Source organism: Panthera tigris, chromosome E3 (genome assembly GCF_018350195.1).
Source record: "Panthera tigris isolate Pti1 chromosome E3, P.tigris_Pti1_mat1.1, whole genome shotgun sequence".
Lineage (NCBI taxonomy): Eukaryota > Metazoa > Chordata > Mammalia > Carnivora > Felidae > Panthera > Panthera tigris.
Window position 1 is genome coordinate 8,444,715 of NC_056675.1, and position 20,257 is coordinate 8,464,971.

The following is a 20,257-nucleotide window of genomic DNA, read 5'->3' on the forward strand; positions in this document are numbered from 1 at the left end:
GGCCACCCCGGCTTCTAGAAGTGGCCGGGAGCACAGAGCAACGTCCAGCTCTGGGGTGCTGGATACACAGTCTGCAGCACCCAGGGCCCGGAGTGGTCTTCACTGGGCCAACGCCGAGGCGTGAATCGGGGGTTCCCCCCACCCCCCCCCAGATCTCCAGTCTCTTATTGGTGGGACCTCCCAGTAAAGCTACTAATGAGTGCTCTTTCTATTTAAATTACCCAGAGCTGGTTTCTATCGCCTCCAACTCAAAACGCCGATGGATAAGAGCAGTATGAGCTTGTTCTTAGAGATCAGAAGGTAATCTCCAGGTAGAAGTAAGGAGGAAGTGGTTACACATACAGGGTAACTGAGGAGGGGGGGCTGGGCGGGGGTGGGGGGTAGGACTTGCTGCTTTTCCTCATCTAAGCCTCTCTACGTGATCTTTTTCTTCATGTGCACTCATTCATCTGATGACAATTTAATTTATATATCTATATATTTGTGTGTGTGTGTGTATGAGAGAGAGAGAGAGAGAGAGAGAGGGAACAGGCAGAGAGAGAGAGGGAGACAGAGGTACAGAGGTTCCGAAGCAGGCTCCAGGTTCCGCGCTGACGGCAGAGAGACTGGGCTTGAACCCATGAATCCGTGACCCATGAGATCGTGACCTGAGGCCAAGTCAGACACCTAACCTACTGAGCCACCCAGGCACCTATATTTATTTTCTTCTCCTTCTCCTTCTCCTTCTCCTTCTCCTTCTCCTTCTCCTTCTTCTTCTTCTTCTTCTTCCTCTTCTTTTTAATTTTCAGGGTCAAGGACTAATTGATGATAAGTCTCAGGTTGTGACGGTTGAGGGGGACGTGGCTGAGTGGTACGGACAGGAAGTGCCGGCAGGAATGTGGCATAGGTGACCCACCAGGCACACAGGCCACCAGGCTGGTGGCATGAGAGAAAGTCTGAGCGGGGGCCTGATGTCTTCCCTGAATGAGAGGTGAGACCAGGCTCTGTACTTGGCCCACTGCCCAAGCTCATCCCCTGGGCCACCTGCTGGTCCATCCTGCCTCATGCCCATACCGGCCCAAATCCTGAGAGAAGTCCATAAGCACCCCCCGCCTGGCCCTCACAATGTCCCACACCGGTATGTGCACAATAGAGAGTGGATATACTTTTCAGACAGCCCAGCAGTGATGTAGGGAAGGAACAGAGAAACTAAATACATTTTCCCAGAAGTAGAGGATTTTGCACTGGAGGAGGGAGGACAGGGCTACCGTTGGCAAACATCTGCAGCACATCCAAGGAGGAGAGGTAGACTAGCCGTGGTCGGGGACCCCAGTTGCTGAGCCATCGGCAACAGGTGGATGCCAAAGGCAGTTGGACTTGGGTTCCAATAAGTCCACTTGAAGGAATGAGTTCCCCATCAAGGGAGGTATGTAAGTAGAGGCCACACATCTACCCAGGAAGCTCATACCCATGCATGGGATGGGCATCTCCTCCAGTGCCAAAACTCTAAGAAAGGGACCAGAAGGAGAAGAAGGAGGAGGAGGAGAGGGAGGAAGAGGAGGAGGAGAGCAGGGGGAGGGTGGGGAGAGCGAAACAGGCCCAAGGCAAGAGAGGAGATGTCACAATAGCAGCTGACAGAACAGCAGCTCAAGATGGAAACATGCCTTTATTTGTGAGGAATTTGTTTCAGCAAATGAGAGACAGTGATGATGCTCAGGCTGTCTCCTGAAATGAGTACCATCTGGGGAAAAGAAAAAGTCTAAATTCAACAGGACTGATTTTTTTTTTTTCCCACTAATGAACTAAAGCCAAGTTTTGTGCCTGTCCTGCTGCATCTTTCCAGAAAGAAGCTCTTTAGTCCCGCGAGAGGGGCCACCTTTCCGGCCAGATAAAGGAGAAGTTCCAGGTCAGAGGCTCTTTGTAAAACAATGTTTATCGTGAAATACATTGTTCCAAATTTCACGTTCATTATCCCCTTGCTTTTCTCTTTAAAACCACCCACATCTGTATCCCTAAGTGATGTATTGTTCCCTTTGCTTCTCTGTGACCTTAAGATAAATGGAGACCATCCTGGATACGCTCTTCTATGACTTTCTTCTTTTGCTAAATACCCTTTGGAGGTTGATTTACATCGATGCGTGTGGCTGTTTTTAATTTGTTTTTATTCTCAATAGCATTCTACCCCATGAACATGGATTATTATTTTTTTATTAACCGTGGATTGAGAAGTTTTTCTGCTTAAATTTCCAACTGTATACTGTCTTTCGAATTATCTATTTCCCATTGATTTCGAAATTAATTTCACTGTGGTCCTAAAATACAGTCTTATGGAACACATCCTTTGAAAGTTGTTGAAGCTAGCTTTATGAACGAATGTGGTCATTTCTCATAAGTGTATGTGTGCCCTTGGGAAAAAAAAAATATTCTCCCATCGTTGGGTACAATGTTCTCTGTATGGCTGCTTTGATTAAGTTTGTGATATGTACTATTAAATCTTTTAAGTGTTTTCTTATTTTTATCCACTTGATTTATAAGTTATTGTAACCATTAAGTTTAACTGTTCCATTATAATATTGGACTTTCATATCTCCTTTTATATCTGTCAATTCTTGCTTTAAATACCTTAGGCTATGAGGGGCTCCTGGGTGGCTCAATCGGTTAAGTATCCAACTTTTGGCTCAGGTCATGATCTCACAGTTCATGTGTTCGGGGCCCCGTGTCAGGCTCTGTGCTGACATCTCAGAGCCTGGAGCCTACCTCCCATTCTGTGTTTTCCTCTCTCTCTGCCCTCCCCCGCTGCGCTCTCTCTCTCTCTCTCTCTCCCTCCCCCTGTCTGAAAAATAAATAACCATTTAAAAAATTTAAATATCTTAGGCTGTGTGATTAAGGTATAAAATATTCAAATTGTCTATCTTCCTATTGAATTAATTCTTTTTTATTTCCCATTGACCTTCTTTATCTCTGATAATGCTTTTGGCCTGAATTACAGTCTGTTTTTTTTTCTTTCTGACATTAATATAGTTATCCTATTTTTCTTATTTTTTTCATTTTCCTAGAACATATCTTTTTTCCTTTGATTTTCCATCTTTCCATATCCTTAATGTTTTTCTGTGTGTGTGTATGTGTGTGTGTGTATATCCCTTGTAAATAGTATATTGTTGGATTCTCTTTTAATGTTCTTTGACAGTCTTTGCCTTTTAACTAGAGAGTTTAGCTCATTTATATTTTAGTGATTGGTGATCAGTTTGGAAGGTTCTATCTTTTTACTTTTTATTTATTCCTTATTTTTTAAATTTTTAATAGATTTTGTTTAAAGTTTATTTATTTTGAAAGAGAGAGAGAGAAAGAGCGAGCAGGGGAGGAGCAGAGAGAGAGAGAGAGGGAGAGAGAGAATCCCAAGCAGCTTCTGCACTGTCAGCACAGAGCCTGATGCGAGGCTCAAATTCATAAACCACGAGATCATGACCTGAGCCAGAATCAAGAGTCAGATGCTTAACTGACTGAGCCACCCAGGCTTCCCTTTATTTATTTTTTAAATGCTTATTTATTTTGAGAGAGAGAGAATCGAGAGAGAGAGAATGGAGGAGGGGCAGAGAGAGAGGGAGAGAGAGAGAGAGAGAGAGAGGGAGAATCCCAAGCAGACTCCGTCTCACAAACCATTGAAGTCATGACCCGAGCTGAGGTCAAGAGTCAGATGCTTAACTGACTAAGCCACCCAGGAGCCCCTTATTTTTTTATTTTTATTTTTAAAAAGATTAAATGAAGCCCAGAAGGGTTAAGTGGCTCGCCTGGGGCTGCCCCATTAGCAGGTGCCAACCTTGGGGTTCAAACCCGTGCCATTGGCCCCAGGGTCAGAGCGTGCACTAGGCTGAATCTCCAGCCTCTGGGGATCTCCATCTGAGAGCTGAAACAAGAAGACAGGGCGTGGCCTCGTTCAACCTCCGCAGGGGACATGCGCATTGGGCAAATAGAAATTGTCACCACCCTGCAGAGATTCACGATAACAGTGAAAGCACCGTGAGCGTCGATGGCACATTTGGATTACAGATAAACTTTAGTGAGCAGGTGAATTCACAAATCCGGCATCCACAAAAAACGCAGCTGGACGGTATATAACCTTCTTTTTTATTCTCTGCCACACAATCGACTCAATAATTATTTGCCCAGTTCTTTATAAGTGCATTTCTGGGGGTGGCAACGCTTGGGCAAAATGGTCGATGTGTCCGTGCTTCAGAATATTCATGTACATAATAGAATAATACCGGTTCAGAGGACCTCATGGGATCACGTCCAAGGGCTCAGCAAATAATGAAGTGGTTATTTCCTTCATCCTTATATTGGTACTGAACCCACACGTGCAGTGACTGCCGGGCCCCAGGCACCATTTCCAGTTAATCTCACAGAATTAAAGTTTATGTAGGGGCACCTGGGTGGCTCAGTTAGTTAAGTGTCCGACTCTGGCTCAGGTCACCATCTCTCGGTTTGTGAGTTCGAGCCCCGTGTCGGGCTCTGTGCTGACAGCTCGGAGCCTGGAGCCTGCTTCGGATTGTGCCTCCCTCTCTCTCTCTCTCTGCTCCTCCCCAGCTTGTGCTGTCTCTCTCTGTCTTTCAAAAATAAATACATGTTTAAAAAATTTATGAAAAAAAGAAGAAAGTTCACGTAGCCAGGAAATGTCCTAGAAACTGACCTCACTCCACTTCCCTTGTTGGCCATTTAATAAACCTTGATTGCACCCTGGCTATGAGTCCAACGCCGAGGGCTGCTTGACAACAGGAACGCTAGAGCTAACTCAAGAGATAATCAAGAGTCAGATCCAGACCTCAAAAGATCGTCCAAAGGAAAGACCCGGCCACAGAAACCAAGAGAGTCACCCGTCCGCCTCAGTTACCCAGCAGGAGCCGAAAAAGCCGTGTGTGCACCCAGACAGCACCGAGGCCCTCAGGGAGAGCCTGTCCGCCCCGCCGAGGAGCCGCCAGCGAAGGCGAGGAGGGTGCAGGGTCCCAGAGGACAAGCTGAGAACGCGCTTCTGGAGGACAGAGGTCAGTTGTGCCAAAAGCCACTGGGAAGTCCCGGATGATGTAGACTGGGAACCAGGCAACCATCTCTTGTCATCCCTCCGGACGTGGCTTCAGAGGAGCAAGCGTCTGGCCGGGGGTCGCGTGGGGAGGGGGCGACCCTCCAGAGGCAAGGTTGAAATGCCAGTGGTTGCCGCCAAGCTGAGAGAGCTCCTCTCCTGACACCCCCGGCAGGCTCTGGGCAGGAGCCCCGTGCGCTTTGTCAAATGGCTCTGAGCTGGTCCGTCACAGGGAGCACTTCCTGACCAGTCACTGCCGACGAGCCCGGTTCTAAGGGCTTGGCCCGTGTGGGCTCATGCTCCTCACTGGAGTTCCAGAACATTCCACAAGGTGACATTGGGCGGGGTGTTGACATTGCCTTTTTTGAAAGAGAGTCTCAGAGTCCCGCCTCACACCCGTTTCACAGCTGAGGAAACTGAGGCACGCAAGCGTCGTAACTCGTGCGGTGAGTTTCATCACGGAGTATGAGTCCCCCACAGAGCTGGACCCGGGCAGTCTGGCTGCAGAGCCTGCCCTCGTTACCCCAAGTCTCAGCCACGAAGCGCTCTTCAGTTTGTCCTTCCTGGGTCAAAATCTTCAGGAATTCAGCTGCTGCCCTGCCCAGTCCATTCCTTCAGGCCTCGCTCCGGCCACCATCTGAACCGTCCCAGGACTGCATAGGGAAGGGGAAGGTGCTGGAGACAGAGAAGAAATTGCGTTTGCCTGAACCGATCCTAGGGGCTGTTTGCGAAAGGGGACCCACCCCCTCCCTAACCCTGGCATTGACGGAGCACTCTGCTGGGTTCATTCACCTTCCCCCTGAGATTGCATTTGAAGCAAGGGTTGCTAAGGCAGGAGACAAGCCAAACATTTGAAAACCAAAGGCCTCAAATTCACTGGTTTTGAAACTTGAACGTGATGAGAATCTCCTCATTAACCTGCCCATGGACGGGACCCGGGGACCGGCTGTATAAGAGGCCCAGGAGGTTCTGGGGAGGCTGGCGGCGGACCCAAGTGTTGAGAACATCCTCCTACCCAGTGGCCTTGTAGCTGGCGGTCCCTCGGTTCTGCTGGGCTCCCCATCCTGGCCCTGCCGGGAAACCCCCCCATCTGGTCCGGTCATCGGTCCACACCCAGGCCTTGGAGTCCTGGGGTGTCGGCTGCCCCCTAGGAACACACACACCGCCACCATCGCCAGCTCTGGCCAGCCTGGCCCCGAGCTCTGTGCAAATGCTTCTCATTAGCAACTAGAAAGCCTGGGGAAGGAGGTGGGGGGGTGGCCCCACCAGCTCCCGGGCCTAGCAGGGGCTGACAGAGGCTGTAACGGCAGCCAACCCACAGCCAACCCCAACTGCCTTCCAGCAATCCGTCATTATCCCTTCCCTGGCCCGGTAATTCCATTGTTAATTAAAATCCTGCAGCCTTTAATAACACGGCTCATAATTGCTGTTTTCAGCAGCCCCGGATTGGCTGTGCAGGCTTTGGGGGGACCCGGGGCTTAGTTTCTCGGGCTTGGCTTTGACGACGCTCTCTGGTTATAAATTCCCCCACTCGCCCTCAGCCCCGAGTCCCCCGTGGGCCTCACGGTGGGGCGGCCCCAGTGTCCCCCACCCTGGGGGCCGCCCCAGCACCTCCTCGACGTCACCAAGGAAGGAGAGGGGCTCTCCACCCCCGGAGATGGGACCCCAAGGACCCTCAGCAACACAGCCCCGACAGAGGCGGGCTCCCCCACACACAGCTGGCCCGTGGAGGCTCTGACCCTGTCCGCACGTGGCCATGCTCTTTCACACCCACATCCTTCCCTTCCGCCCCCACCTGCCCACACGCACCCCAGCCCCTGCTGCTCTCCCTCGGCCACCCAAAGGCTCCTGAAAGTCCGAGGGATTATCCCCCAACGGCCGGCCGGGAAGGTGACTGCATGGCCCTCTCTGAGGCGAGCCCCACGCCTGCCCTCGGGCCGGACCCCGTACTGGGGCAGCCTGTGCCCCTGAGAGCCGAGTGTGGGGCTCTGGAGGCCCAGCGGCAGCCCTGAGGTTGGCTGAGGTCTGGCTGCAAGGCCAGTTCTCCCTCTGAGCCCCGCTGCTGCCCTTCCCTCTCAGGCACTGATCCAGGGAGCAACCCCATTAACCTTCCGGCACAAAGTCTCCAGCCCGAGTCCGCTTTCTGGGGACCTGACCTTCTAGAGTCACCTGTCACTTTGGAATCCCAGGTCCTGCTCCCTTCCCTCTGCCCGTCCCCCACTCACTCCAGGGGCCCCAGACCCTCCCCACCACTGCCCGTTCCCCAAGCTCATGACTCAGCTCATGCTCCTTGTTCTCTGCTCCTTCCGAATGGAGAACACAGTCCACTCAAGCTATAAATAACCCCAGGTGCCCGCCGCCTCCTCCCCCCCCCCCCCCCCCCCGCTGAAAGTCACTGGAGGCCAAGGACTCCTTCCGTGTCCTTCAGGCCTGTGAGGTCGGCCGTGTCAAGCCCATTTCGTGCGCTCAGATCATAGCTGCTTCCGCCGGCCTCCTAAAAGTCCCCTCCCCAACCCGGTGCACTCGCTGCTGGCCCTTTGTGAGAAAATCAGTCCCTCAAATCCCCAGCCCTCAGCGATGCCTCGGTGGGAGACTCACGTCCACAGAGGACCGCTTTCACTCATTACTCTGTCATTCGCTCACTCACTCAGTCAACAAACGCGTTTGGAGCACCTGTCTCGTACCAGGCACTGTGTTTGGTCTGGGGACACCTTGGAGGAGAAGATGTACGAAGTCCTTCCCCTCACGGAACTAAAATTCTACAGAGGGAGGCACGAAATAAGCAAGATACGTTAAGTAACGTAAAAATATAACAGGCTAGGGGCGCCTGGGTGGCTCAGTCTGTTGAGCGTCTGACTTTGACTCGGATCATGATCTCACAGTTTGTCTTGTTCGAAGCTGGGGCCAAGAGAGGGGGCCTCTCCATGGGCAGCAGGGTCACAGATCCCTCCCGGCTTTGCCCCAGGCTTTGTGTCTCTCTGCCCCATTCTTCAAGTACCCAGTTCCCCGGGCTCTCCCCGCCCCCGTATGGAGGCCACCTTGAGCACCAGCAGGGGCAGTGTGGAGCAGAGAGGAACAAGGGCTCTGGGGTCAGGCTGACCTGGGATCGCTCCTAACACTGTCATTTTGGGTAAGTTACAGAGCCTCTCTGAGCCCCACTGGATTAGTTTTCTACAGCTGCTGTAGCAAGTGACCACAAATGTAGCAGCTTAAAACCATGCATATGGATTATCTTCTAGTTCTGGAGTTGGAGATCTGACGCGGGCTCACTGCGTTCTTCAGGGGGTCAGCATGGGCTGCTTCCCACTCCGGAGGCTCTGGGAAGAATCTTGTCCACTCACCTCTTCCTCCTCCTGCAGACTCTCTGCATCCCTTGGCCCATGGCCCTCCTGCATCTCCAAAGCCAGCAGGGTACCATCGCGGACAATGTGCGGTCCCTCTGCACATGACCAGAATGCTGCTCAGGTCAAACGGGACACCCCTCACACGCTGACAATTCTCAGTTGAGTTGTATACGATTTCCTATTTGAGGAGACAGGTGCACGGACGGACCAAAGCCTAGCTATCACGACAATGTCAAATTTCTCTCCCGGTGTCTAGAAATGCTCAGTTTTTGTGCTCATCTTGTGTCAACCAGTTGGCTGTTCGCACAGCACTGGGCCTGCTCATTCCCATTGCGGGTCCCCCAGGGACACTCTGGGGCCTGCTGACCACACTTTTCGGGAGATGGTCAGAAACCAAGGGCAGAGGTGAGGTCTAAGAATGACTCAAGGTGAGCAGGGCTGTCCAGAGGGAAGGGCAGAGAGACCCTCCTTCCATAGGCCCCCGCTTTCCCCCATGCCTGCACGTGCTCTCGTTTGTGGAGAGGTCACCTCCGAGGAGCCTCTTCTTCCGACGTGGCCTTGGAAGTCACTCGGTCACGTCCGCGACATCTATCGGTGCACGCAGGGCCAGCCCACATTCAAGGGGCTGTACAAGAGCATGAACTCCAGGAGGCACGGCTCACGGTGGGGGCCATCTTTGAAGATTATATCTACCACAGGGGGGGTTCCCATGGCAGGAACAGGGAGGGGGTACCAGGCCCAAGGCGGCCAGAGCAGGACAGCCCGACAGTTCCATCTGGCTCAGAGTTGAGCCAGACTTCTTCAGAAATGTTGTCTCCGACTGATTTCACAACTATTCTCTGTTGCCTGCCCCCGTTATGACTCAGTGCCAGCCTGGCCCCACAGGGTGCCTAGAGTCACCAACTATCAGGAAAAGAAGTGTCTTCTTCCTATAGGAAACTGTCCTTCCCGGTAGAGCAACGGTGTGAGATATTCCTGTCCTCACTACTCAATCCGATCACTGATTAAATATCTATAATTTATCAACTACAGCCCACTCCATGGTCCAACTAGTTTAGAAACGCCCTGGAATTTTTTCCTCAAGCACAGTCTCAAAATTATTTGACTCCCTCGCGGATTTACAGCCAGACCAGGGAAGCACACGGCCCTATAGCCATCCACTGTTGTGACGCTGATCGAGCTTTTAACTCTCCAGGTGCTGGTTTTCCCCTGTAAGAAAAGGGGTAATGAGAGGGAGACGAGGTTGACCAGATGTCTCCAAGAGACACCATTGTGACCAATGGGTTCCAGCTATCTCTGTGGCCTTGAGCAAACCCCTACGCCTGCCAGGCTCCTCATATCCCACCTGTAACATGGGAAGTTGAACAAGATGACTCTGTGGGTCTTTCCAGCACCATCTGGCTCCACTTCAGCACATGCAGGAATGTATCCATTCCGTTAGGATTGGGATTCGAGCCCGGCTGTTCAGCGCAGATTGCTATGCTAATCCCACATCCAAGGCCCCCGGCATTGCAAACCGTTACAGACGGGCCTGTGCAGCCTCAGAAACTGATCTACAATCCATTCACTGGCTCCCAGCTGCGGGTGAGTGATGGGCCAGGCTGGGCAGCATCGTGGGGTAAGGAGAAAAGATTGAAATAAGAAGGCAGCCAGGCTGGGTAAAGATCCAGGCTCTTACTGGATTGTGGCTTTGACCTTGAGAAATTCCTTGATCTCGCCGAGCCTCGGTTTCTCCATCTGTAAAATGAAGGTTAGATTGCACACCTCCCAAGAAAGGCCCAAGGGTTCCAGAACGTATCTGAGAAAGCCTGATATCGAGTCTGTTATTATTCAGACTGCACGCTGGAAAGCTGATTCTTGTCACCCGAGCAGAGCCTTCCCCGAGATAATTTAGGAGGTCTGGGCTCAGGAGCGCTCCCCCGGGCAGCGCCGTCCCCTCCCCTGTCGGCCGCAGGATGGATAGGCCCCGCAGCCTGGCTGGAAGGGCCATCCGCGCCTCCCTTTCCGAAGATGCCCTGGGCTGTCGCGCTTTCTGGCACGCCATGCTAAAAAATGACTCCAAAGAAAAGTAAGCAGACACTCCAGGCCATAAATATTTCAGAGTCGAATGAACGTCCTTTCCCCAGTCCCGACTTGCCATATATATTATTTATAAAACCATAACTTGAGTTGAAAGGTAGTCGTCGAAAGAATAGAGAGTCTCACTCAGATTCACTTGGTGATTGGAAAAACAATCTACAAAAGGGGAAAATAGTGCTGGCTGGATGAGGTCACAGGAGGTCATCTGGTCCCTCCCCCTGGCTCCAGAGGGAGCGTGGCCGGAGTGACCGGATGGTACAGCCCAGAGAGGCCCCGCACACCGGCAGACTGCTGGGCTCACACAGCCTAGGGCCTCGAGGCCTTTTCAGGAAGTTTCCACGACATGACAAACAAAAGTCGACACGCTGGTAAAAATCTTTCGTTTCCCTTTGTAACAGGGAGCAGGGCTGATGCTGAGAAGACAGGCCGAGGAGGGCTGCTAAGGGCTGTTGAGGAAGCAGAAAGAGCCCGGGACCAGGAATCGAGGGACCTGCGCTCCAGTTCTGTCCTGCCCCTTCCTAGGGTGACATCCAGCAGGTCACAGTGACATCCTGGACTCAGATTTCCCATCCGTGAAACGGTCCTCACGTGATCAGACCCAGCATTTCTGTCCTGTAACGAATGCTCGGTGACCCCTCCTTCTCCCTCCAGAAATAAAGTTCATCGGTGGTCACATGACCTATTCACATACATAATTATAAAAATCAGGGTAATAGTGCCCTAGCCTGTAACGCAAAGGAGAAACAAAAGGACAGTGATTCACAACCAAACGATGTTTTGTTCTCAATGCTTCGGCAGCTAGACACTAGGGAAGCTGTGGAACCGAGGCACCTGCTCACCTCCTCACCACGAATGTGACATTTCCAAGCGCGGGCTGGCATCGTGACGCTGTATCTGACACTGAAATACCACGAGCAGCCTCGCGTTCGGGGACTTGTCTGGAAGAGTGGACGCTCTCAGTAAAATCCCGTGACAAAACAAGAGATGATCTCTCCTCAATTGTCGCTCTCGTTGCAAGCACGGGAGACTCCTTTTTTGTTAAAATTGTAAAAACAAACAAAAAAGCAAACAAACCAAAAAAAAAAAAAAAAACCCTACCCCCAAACTGTGTGCTGATATGTAAAATGTGAAAAGCAGAGTCCAGTTCTAGGCTCAGATCATTTTCTAGAACGACTTTTTAATGTCTGTTTTATTTTTGAGAGAGAAAGATAGAGGACAAGCGGGAGAGGGGCAGAGAGAGAGAGGGAGACGCAGGATCCGTAGCAGGCTCCAGGCTCCGAGCTGTCCGCACAGAGCCCCATGCGGGGCTTGAACCCACGAACCGTGAGATCATGACCTGAGCTGAAGCCAGACACTCAACCAACGGAGCTCCCCAGGCGTCCCTAGGCTCAGATCATTTTCAACAAGTTTTTCACCCACAGGAATGCCTGGAGGGACATTTGCAGTTTTCCCTGGGATACAGTCACCATTTTTCACTGGGCACGTTAGAGACCCGCGCGCATCCCTGCCTGCCAAGCGCCAGTCGTCCCTCCCAGCATCGTGACCACCGTAAGTACCACCCATGGGACCCCACATCCAAAACACCCGCAGGGAGCCCCCGATGGGCCGCTCCCCAGGTCGTCCTGCGCTGCTCTGACCATCTGATGCCACCCACAACCGGCTTGATGATGCTCACCGGAAGGCCGGGCTGGCCACACGGTGTCTGCTTCAGTTCCTGCCCCACGGTCACGCTGTGGGGGCAACGGTGGCCAGAAACCCTGCTTGAGTGGAGCCTGGATCCCTGATCCTTCCCCTCCCTGACTCCGCCCACCCGGGAAGTCAGGTGCCTGCCAGGCACCGAGGGAGCCCAGCACCCCACAGGCTGCGACTCCAAGGAGTCCAAATGGCAGTGCTCAGGAGCACCCTAGAGGGAGGAGCACCCTAGAGCCTCACCCAGGCTCAGGGCAGAGGACTGCTTCCTTGGGACCCCACAGCTCCTCGGGCCCCATGCCTGCCCCTGCTCTTGCCCGAAGCCACCTCCCTGCGGACCAGACCCCACAGGCCAGGCTGGGTACACACTTCACCTTTGCCCCCTGCTCGGCCTGCCCGTCCCACCCTCCACCCTCGCATGATGGAACAGCTTTCCGTGCCCACAGTGGACACAAATCCGGCACCCGCGGTCAGCATATCAGGGCACTGACTAATGGGAGGTGGGAGGAGGGTGGGGGAGAGTATGTGGGCTGGGGACAGTCTGGAAGCTTCTCAGAGAAAGCAGAACCTCAGCCGGTAAGGGCTGGGCAATGAAGGGGCCTGATGCCAACAGAGGGGTGGACCCCCAAGGAGAGATTCGACGTGCACCCAGGCCACCCCACAGTCCCCAGGGTCTGAATCAGGGCACTCTTGGGCTCTTTAAGATCAAATATCTTTTGGGGGACTCCTGGGTGGCTCAGTCAGTTAAACATCTGACTCTTGGTTTGGGCTCAGGTCACGATCTCATGGTTTTGTGAGTTCGAGCCCCACATGGGGGCTCTGGGCTGGCAGCACTCTCTCCCTCTGTCTCTGTCCCTCCCCCACCTGTGCTGTCTCTGTCTCTCTCAAAATAAATAAACTTCAGGGGCATCTGGGTGGCTCAGTTGGTTAAGCGTCCGAATTCGGCTCAAGTCATAATCTCACGGTTCGTGGGCTCGAGCCCCACGTCAGGCTGTGTGCTGACAGCTCAGAGCCTGGAGCCTGCTTGGCATTCTGTGTCCCCCTCCCTGCTCACGCTCTGTCTCTTTCCCTCTGTCTCTAAAATAAATAAACATTTAAATAAAGAAATAAATAAATAAACTTAAAAAATAAAAAAAATTAAAAATGTTAAAAAAAGATCAAATACCTTTTGTATCCCCCAACATCTGAGGGGAAAGGATCACGTGGCCCAGCTAAGGGCTGAAGGGAACAGGGTCTGGGGTCACTGTGTCACTTCTCAGGGGATAAAGACTCCTCGCCTGGGGAAGCGGGGTTGCAATACCTTTCTCAGAGGTATGAACATGAAGAATGGAGATGAAAGTCCTAGAAACGGCAGGCCGGGCCCTCCGGTGCCCGTGCGAATGACGGCAGTGTGGTCATTCACACACAGGAAGGCCTGTAGAAGCTTCCAGACTGGTGTTTTCTGGCACTGGAACGATCTCTCCCAGGAGGCCTGCTCCGGCCCGGGGAAAACCCGCCCCCTTGCTCCCAGTGGGGCTGTTACGTCCTTCCAGTTGGTGGGCACAGAAAAAAGCGTCCAGGAAACGTGCTCAGAGGAAAACGCGGTTCTTCCTCAAACATGTGTGTCCACCCCCAGGTCCCAGCAGGACCTCCAGGAGCAGCGTGGCCCCCGCCCCCCGCTTCAGCCCGGACCCAACCTCTCTCCAAGATTCTCTGCCCCGCTCTGTGCCCACCCACCCCCCAAATTAAAAAAAAAAAAAAAGAAAGAAAGAAAGAAAAAAATGGAGAAGTTAATTTGCTAAAATGGAAGGGAGCGCACTCACTGATTACATTTTTCCCCAAAGGAAACTTGAGTTAATTTGGCCGGTGACTCATATGCCAGGCTGCCAGTTACAACACACAACCCCAGACAGCACTCCTCACCGGGCCCAGCTGGCACCCGCCCTCCCCGCTCACCGCTGCGGGCCCCAGGGTCCCTCCTCCGAGAGGCAGGGGTCGGGCGGGCAGCGTGCCCGCCGGGTACGGGGCTCTTGGTGGTACTTCCGGACGCGAAGGGCACACGCACGTCCACGCGGAAGCACACGCATCTACGCTCACACCAGGCACCGTGCACGGGGCACACGCATACACACGCGTGCACGCTCGGGACGCCGCGAGAACACTCTGGCCCCGGGCCCCTCAGTAAATCGTTCGGTAGTCAGCTCTCCAAATGCTGGGGAAAATCCAATGACAGGGCCTCAGTACTAAATCGTTCCTATTTTTCCCAGCCTCTTAAAGCTTCTAGGGAGCAGAGAGAGGGGGCAGGCAGGTGCTCATGTGAGCCCTGTGAACTTTGGGTGGAAATTCCCGGCCGGGCCCCCCAAGCGTGGAGGTGCCCGCTGGGCTTCTTCATCTCCTTGGGGGTGAGGGGCACGTGGGGACCCCACCCCACCACCGATACTGTTCACAAGACCACCTTTCTAATGAAAGTGACACCCAGCTCAGGCAGGAGCCCCCAAGGCAGGCCTTAGAGTCAAAAGACCTATTTACGCGCTGTGTGACTTTGAGCCAGGCACCCATTCTGAGCCTCAGTTTTTTTTTCTAGAAAACATCTTCATCCTCCAGTTGGACAGCAATGTGAACGTACTTAATAACGCCGAACTGTATGCTTCAAGTGTTAAGATGGTAAACTTTATGTTTTGTGTGTTTTAACACAATTTCTCTCTTTTTTTTTAACGTTTATTTATTTTTGAGACAGAGAGAGACAGAGCATGAACAGGGGAGGGGCAGAGAGAGGGAGACACAGAATCTGAAACAGGCTCCAGGCTCTGAGCTGTCGGCACAGAGCCCGACGCGGGGCTTGAACTCACTGACCGCGAGATCATGACCTGAGCCGAAGTCGGCCACCCAAGCGACTGAGCCACCCAGGCGCCCCTAACACAATTTCTTAAATTGGAAAAAAAGGGAAAAAGAAAGGCTTAAGCTTTCTCATTCCTCTTTCCCCCTTGCCACTGGCTGGGGTGTAGAAATGATGGCAGGAGCTCAGGCAGCCTTTTTGGACTCACAGATGGAAGTCACCTGTTGAGCATGGCCGTACAGTCGGATGCAAGGACAATGGTTCCTAGGACACTGCCAGGTAAACCTTGGGCTGCTTGTGTGAGAGAAGTCAACTTCTATGTTCTTTTTAAAAGCATATATGCTCATACTTGAGGAAACTTAAAACCATTTGGAGGGGTCGATTGGGACAAGGATGAGAGACAGTTCCTAGGACCCTTCCCCCAGTTATCCCCAGCAAGGGAACATGGCTCAGGGTTCTGGATTCTGGCCCAACCCACCGCCAACTTCTGCGTGACCTCAGATCACCTTCTTCCCTAGGCCTCAGTTTCCCTACTTGTCTTTTGACACTAATATTATGAGTCTCGGTTTTTCAAATCTGTTAATGAGAGGCCCAAGCAGGGAAATCACTGGGCAAAGGGCTGGGAGCCCCTAGACCAGAGCCCAGGGGCAGCCAGGAGGAACAAGAGGCCCGGACGAGGAGCCACAGTCCCACAGGCCAACCCCCTGCCACGAAGGTACTGATGGTCAGAGCTTTCTGGAGCCGACGCCCTCCTCCCAGATGAGGAAGCAGAGGCAAAGGCACGCCCCCCCTCCCCCGCCGTGGCCAGTTCAGGACACTGTGTGGCCTCTGTTAGGCCCACCCTAGGTCTCCCTGGGGCCCCAGGGGGCGGGGAGCCGGCCAATCTCTTAGAGGAAGACAGGAGGACCCTAGAAGCCAGTGCCAGCCCTCGGGGCGCAGGAGGAGGAGGAGGAAGTCAGAGAAGGAAACGCTGGGAAGCAGCACGGGTGGAAAACACATTTGCTGGTTTCCCGGGAGAGCCTCTTGCCTCCTGGGGGAAACTGGGAGCCGTTATCAGAGCCAAGGACAGAGATGCCTGTTCCCGGATAAGCTCCAAGAAAACCCCTCCCTGTGGGCCCACACGGTGTGGCGGGCGGGCAGACGGTGCTCAGAGAGGCAAGACCGCACTCCCAGACTCCCGCCCGGAATTCAGAGCCAAAGGCTCGAGCACCACACAAAGTCCACCCGTGACACCACAGTCAGGGAACAGCAGCCAGGGATCCGGGCAGCTGTGCCCACCCTGAGGCACACCCGGCCCCACCATGCCCGACCGTGCCCTCGATATCTGTTGGTGCTCCTGCCTGTGGGCATCGACACAGCTGGTTCAAATCCTCCCTGTGTCCCTTCGAAGCAGAGGGACCTTGGGCAAGGAGGTTTTATAACTGAGGTTCGGCCCCTGCTTCTGTAAGGAGATACCCACACTGGGGGCTGAGCTAATGGCCCTCGGCCAGGGGGAGCCCCCTCCCCCTCCCCCGTGGACATCTGGGGCCCGATCACTCCTGGGAAGGGCATTACCAAAGGACAAACGATGTCGGTCAGATTTGTGGCCATCACCCTCCAATTTCCTCGAGCATTACTGTTTCATGCTCTGACACAGCCCCTTCCTCTCCAGGAGACAGAGACTCCGAGAGTGGCCAGAAAATAAACAGGCACAGTAACAGCCTTGGTCTGAGAGTCCTCACTGAGTGGGAGTCTCCTCCAAACCTCCTCATTCGGGGTTTAGAGCATCAGGTTCTGGTCTCTTCCGGGCAGAAGAAACATCCTTGTTTCTGACTTTTAAAATCATTTCTATTTTTCTTAAGTTTGTTTATTTATTTGAGAGAGACAGAGAGTGAGTGGGGGAGGGACAGAGAGAGAGAGAGAGCGAGAGAGATTGAGAATCCCGAGCAGGCTCCATGCTGCCAGCACAGAGCCACACATGGGGCTCGAACCCACGAACCGTGAGATCAGGACCTGAGCCGAAACCAAGAATCAGCAGCCTAATCGCCTGAGCCACCCAGGCGCCCCAACACCTGGCTTTTTAAAGCACACACCAAAGGGCTGCTGGACGTCCTCATATTTTCCACCTGAATGTCCTTGCACAGGGCTCTCGGGCTGAGGCTGTAAAGCTGGGTGGCCTCCACGTCCAGCTTTAAGGAGCAATTTCCCTCAGCGGCTGACACTGGGCCTGTAGGCTGGGGCTGGGGCTGAGGCGTGGGGCTGGCGTGGGGACAGAAGGGGCCCCACCTGGGAGAGGTTTCCACGCACGTCCCCCCGGGGACACGGGAGGGCATGAACTGGCCCAGGAAGGGGTGCGGGGCACAGAGGACAGGCTGTCCCCAAACGCACAGCCAAAGGGACGGCTCTGCCCAGTGTTTCGCTCACAAACACACACACAGACACACAGAGACATCCAATCGCACACCGGCACAGATACACTCATGCAGACGTGCATTCGTACACTCGCACAGGTGCACACACAGAAACACAGACCCCACTGCCACACGAACGCCCCCAACGTCGGAAAGCAGGTGTGCATGGCCTCGCCTCCCACTGAGGTTCCGTAGTGATGGGTTCCCACTCGGTCCTGGGCTCCTGGACCATGGACACCTGCACGTTTCTTCCTGCCTGCCCTTCTGGACTTGTTCCTTCTCCCGCCTCCTCTTTGTGCTCCCTGATGCTGAGGCTGAGGAGGGGGCAAACAGAGACTAGGGTCAAGGTCAAAGCCTGGTGTGCCCGGCTGCTCCCCTCCAGGCTCTGCCCCCACTCCTTCAGCCCTTTAGGTGTCGGGTGTCACCGCCTGCTCCTCTGGGCCTGATTGCCCAGGAACTCGGGGACCCAGCCCGTGGGCACGGACCAGGTCGCGCCGCCGCTTCCCCCGAGCGCCGCTAGGTGGCGCCGCGCTAACGAGGATGGACCAGCTGGTCGGCGGCAGAATAAGGGGCGGAGAGTCTAGGTGCCCCCCTCTCACGCGGCTGCTCACACCCGGGTCCCCGTGGCCCCCCAGGCCCCGACCCACGCTCCCTGCCGGCCCCAGGCTCAGGCTGGGGTTCAGGACATACCCCCTCGGGGCCCCCTCCACCACCCCCACCCGTGGCCCCGCTTCCCCCCTGGGCAGCTCCTCTGGTCCTCCCGGGCACAGACTCCACAAGGAGCCTCTGCTTCTGGGGCACAGTGCAGAGGTGGATAGATAGGAAACGCGATGATACCCTCCCCCCACCATTCAGTTTGCCCTTCATATCTCCCTGGGATCCCCTGAGCTCTGCCTTTGCCCGGTCAGATGCCAAGTGTTCGTGCCCCTGGCACCCTCACCACAGCACAGGCTGCAGCCCAGAGCATCTAATGAATAGCAGCCGGCACCCCACCCCTGCGCCCCCAGAAAAGGAAGGCCGGGTTCTCCCCCTTGGCACATTTGGCCCAACCCCCACTTCCAGAATGGAGAGAGACACAAGGAGGCCTTAGGACACCTGCATTCACCAGACTTCTGGCCTCCGTGCCTGTCCTGTGGGTCTACCCCACCCCTGTCACCAGCCCTGTAGGCTCCTGGGACAGGGAAATCCTGTTCAATCAGAGCGGCCTGGCACAGGAAGGGGGAACACAGTAAGTGCTCAATAAATGCTTGTTAACTCGATTCATGCGAGGAAGAGACAGGGCGCTAACAACATGTATGGACCCCACGCCATGCCAGGGACCGTGAAAGCGGCTTCTCTGCCGTATACTCCCAACAATTCTGTGTACTTTACAGATATCAAGGCAGCCGGGGCCCAGAGAGCCCGAGGTCACACAGGGGCCAATGATAGCCAGGGTCACCACGCTCCAGGGTGCCCCAGACCCTCGCTGTGATGAGCCCCTCTTTCCCTGCCTGAGACTAACCCCCGGGGTGTAGCGACTGGGCCAGTCTCGGACTTCCTGACTCTGCTCCACCTCGGTTCCTCTGAGGCCAGCCTTTGCAGAGGCCGATCCTCCCGCCAAGAAAGATGTCTTTCCAGTCTCATCCTTTAGGGCCCACCCTGGCATCACCTCCTGCGGGAAGCCTTCCATGACTACTCCTTAAGTGGAGGCTTCAGTGGACCCTCCCTGGGAGGGTGTCCTTAGCTTAGCACCCCACTTGGTCCGTTGCCCAGACACATGTGGACTTAGCCAGCTGTCGGGGGCCACAGCACCCCCATGGTGCTGTTCCATGGGGGGACCTACACCTCATACCAAACCCAGCCTACAAAGAAGCTTTTAATGTTTATTGTTTTGAGAGAGAGAGAGAGAGAGAGAGAGAGACATACACACACACAGATTCAGAAGCAGGCTCCAGGAGCCGAGCTGTCAGCACAGAGCCCGACGCGGGGCTCGAACTTACAAACTGTGAGATCATGACCTGAACCGAAGTCGGACACCTAACCGACTGAGTCACCCAGGCGCCCCCACAAAGCAGCTCTTAGAAGGGCCGTTAGGGTACGTCATGGACTGAATGCGTCCCTCCAAAATTCGTACACCGAAGCCCCAATCCCCAATGCGACGGTGTTAGGAGGCGGGGCCCGAGACGTGATGAGGTTATGGCTGAGCTCGTGAGGGTGGGGCCCCCGCAGTGAGATCAGTGTCCTTATAAGAAGGGGGAGAGAGACCCGAGCGCTTTCCCCGGTTCGTGAAGACACAGCCAGACGGTGGCTGCCTGCGAGACCGTAAGTGGCTCTCACGGAGACAGCCAAATCTGCCAGTGCTTAAACTTGTACTTCCCAGTCTCCAGAAAACTGTGAGAAAAAAAAAGTTGTCTGTTGTCTAAGCCGCCCGGTCTGTGGTATTCGTTCCGGCAGGCCAAGCTCAGACAGGATAGATGATGAAACCCGGGCCCGGAGGGGCCAGGTGGCCGACACGGTCACACAGCAAACCAGAGCGGAGGCTACACGCAAACCAAGGTCTGGTCACACACTTCGTGAGAAGAAAATGTACGCGTATAAGGAAAAAGGGAGTCCCCAGAGGGATGAATTTAAAACACACGCGTCCACTCACTCAAGGGGCCAGACATGGTGACGTTGTGGAATGCAGCTGGGAGGGAGTGACTCACAGCCAGAAATGCCCGCTGCTGGGTCCTGGGCCTCGTCACCACATGCCATCTGTCATGGCCCAGCTTGTGTAGCTGAGAAAGCTGCACCTCCGGTCCCCAGGGCTGATGGCTCTGACGGCCCGCGGTGGGCTGGGCTGACTTGGGCCAGGCCCACCGGCATCGATCCTCTCTCTGGGGGTCTCAGGCCGAGTCACCGGGCGCCG

General features: G+C 54.4%; 1 long non-coding RNA gene across 1 annotated transcript; it reads left to right on the top strand.

Annotated features, from left to right (window-relative positions):
• The first annotated feature begins 1,672 nt into the window (after positions 1-1,672).
• LOC122234601 lies at positions 1,673-14,809 on the top strand. Its single transcript, XR_006212443.1, has 3 exons — positions 1,673-1,885; positions 11,898-12,024; positions 14,729-14,809. It is a non-coding gene; the product is annotated as an uncharacterized LOC122234601 (long non-coding RNA).
• Positions 14,810-20,257: the final 5,448 nt, after the last annotated feature.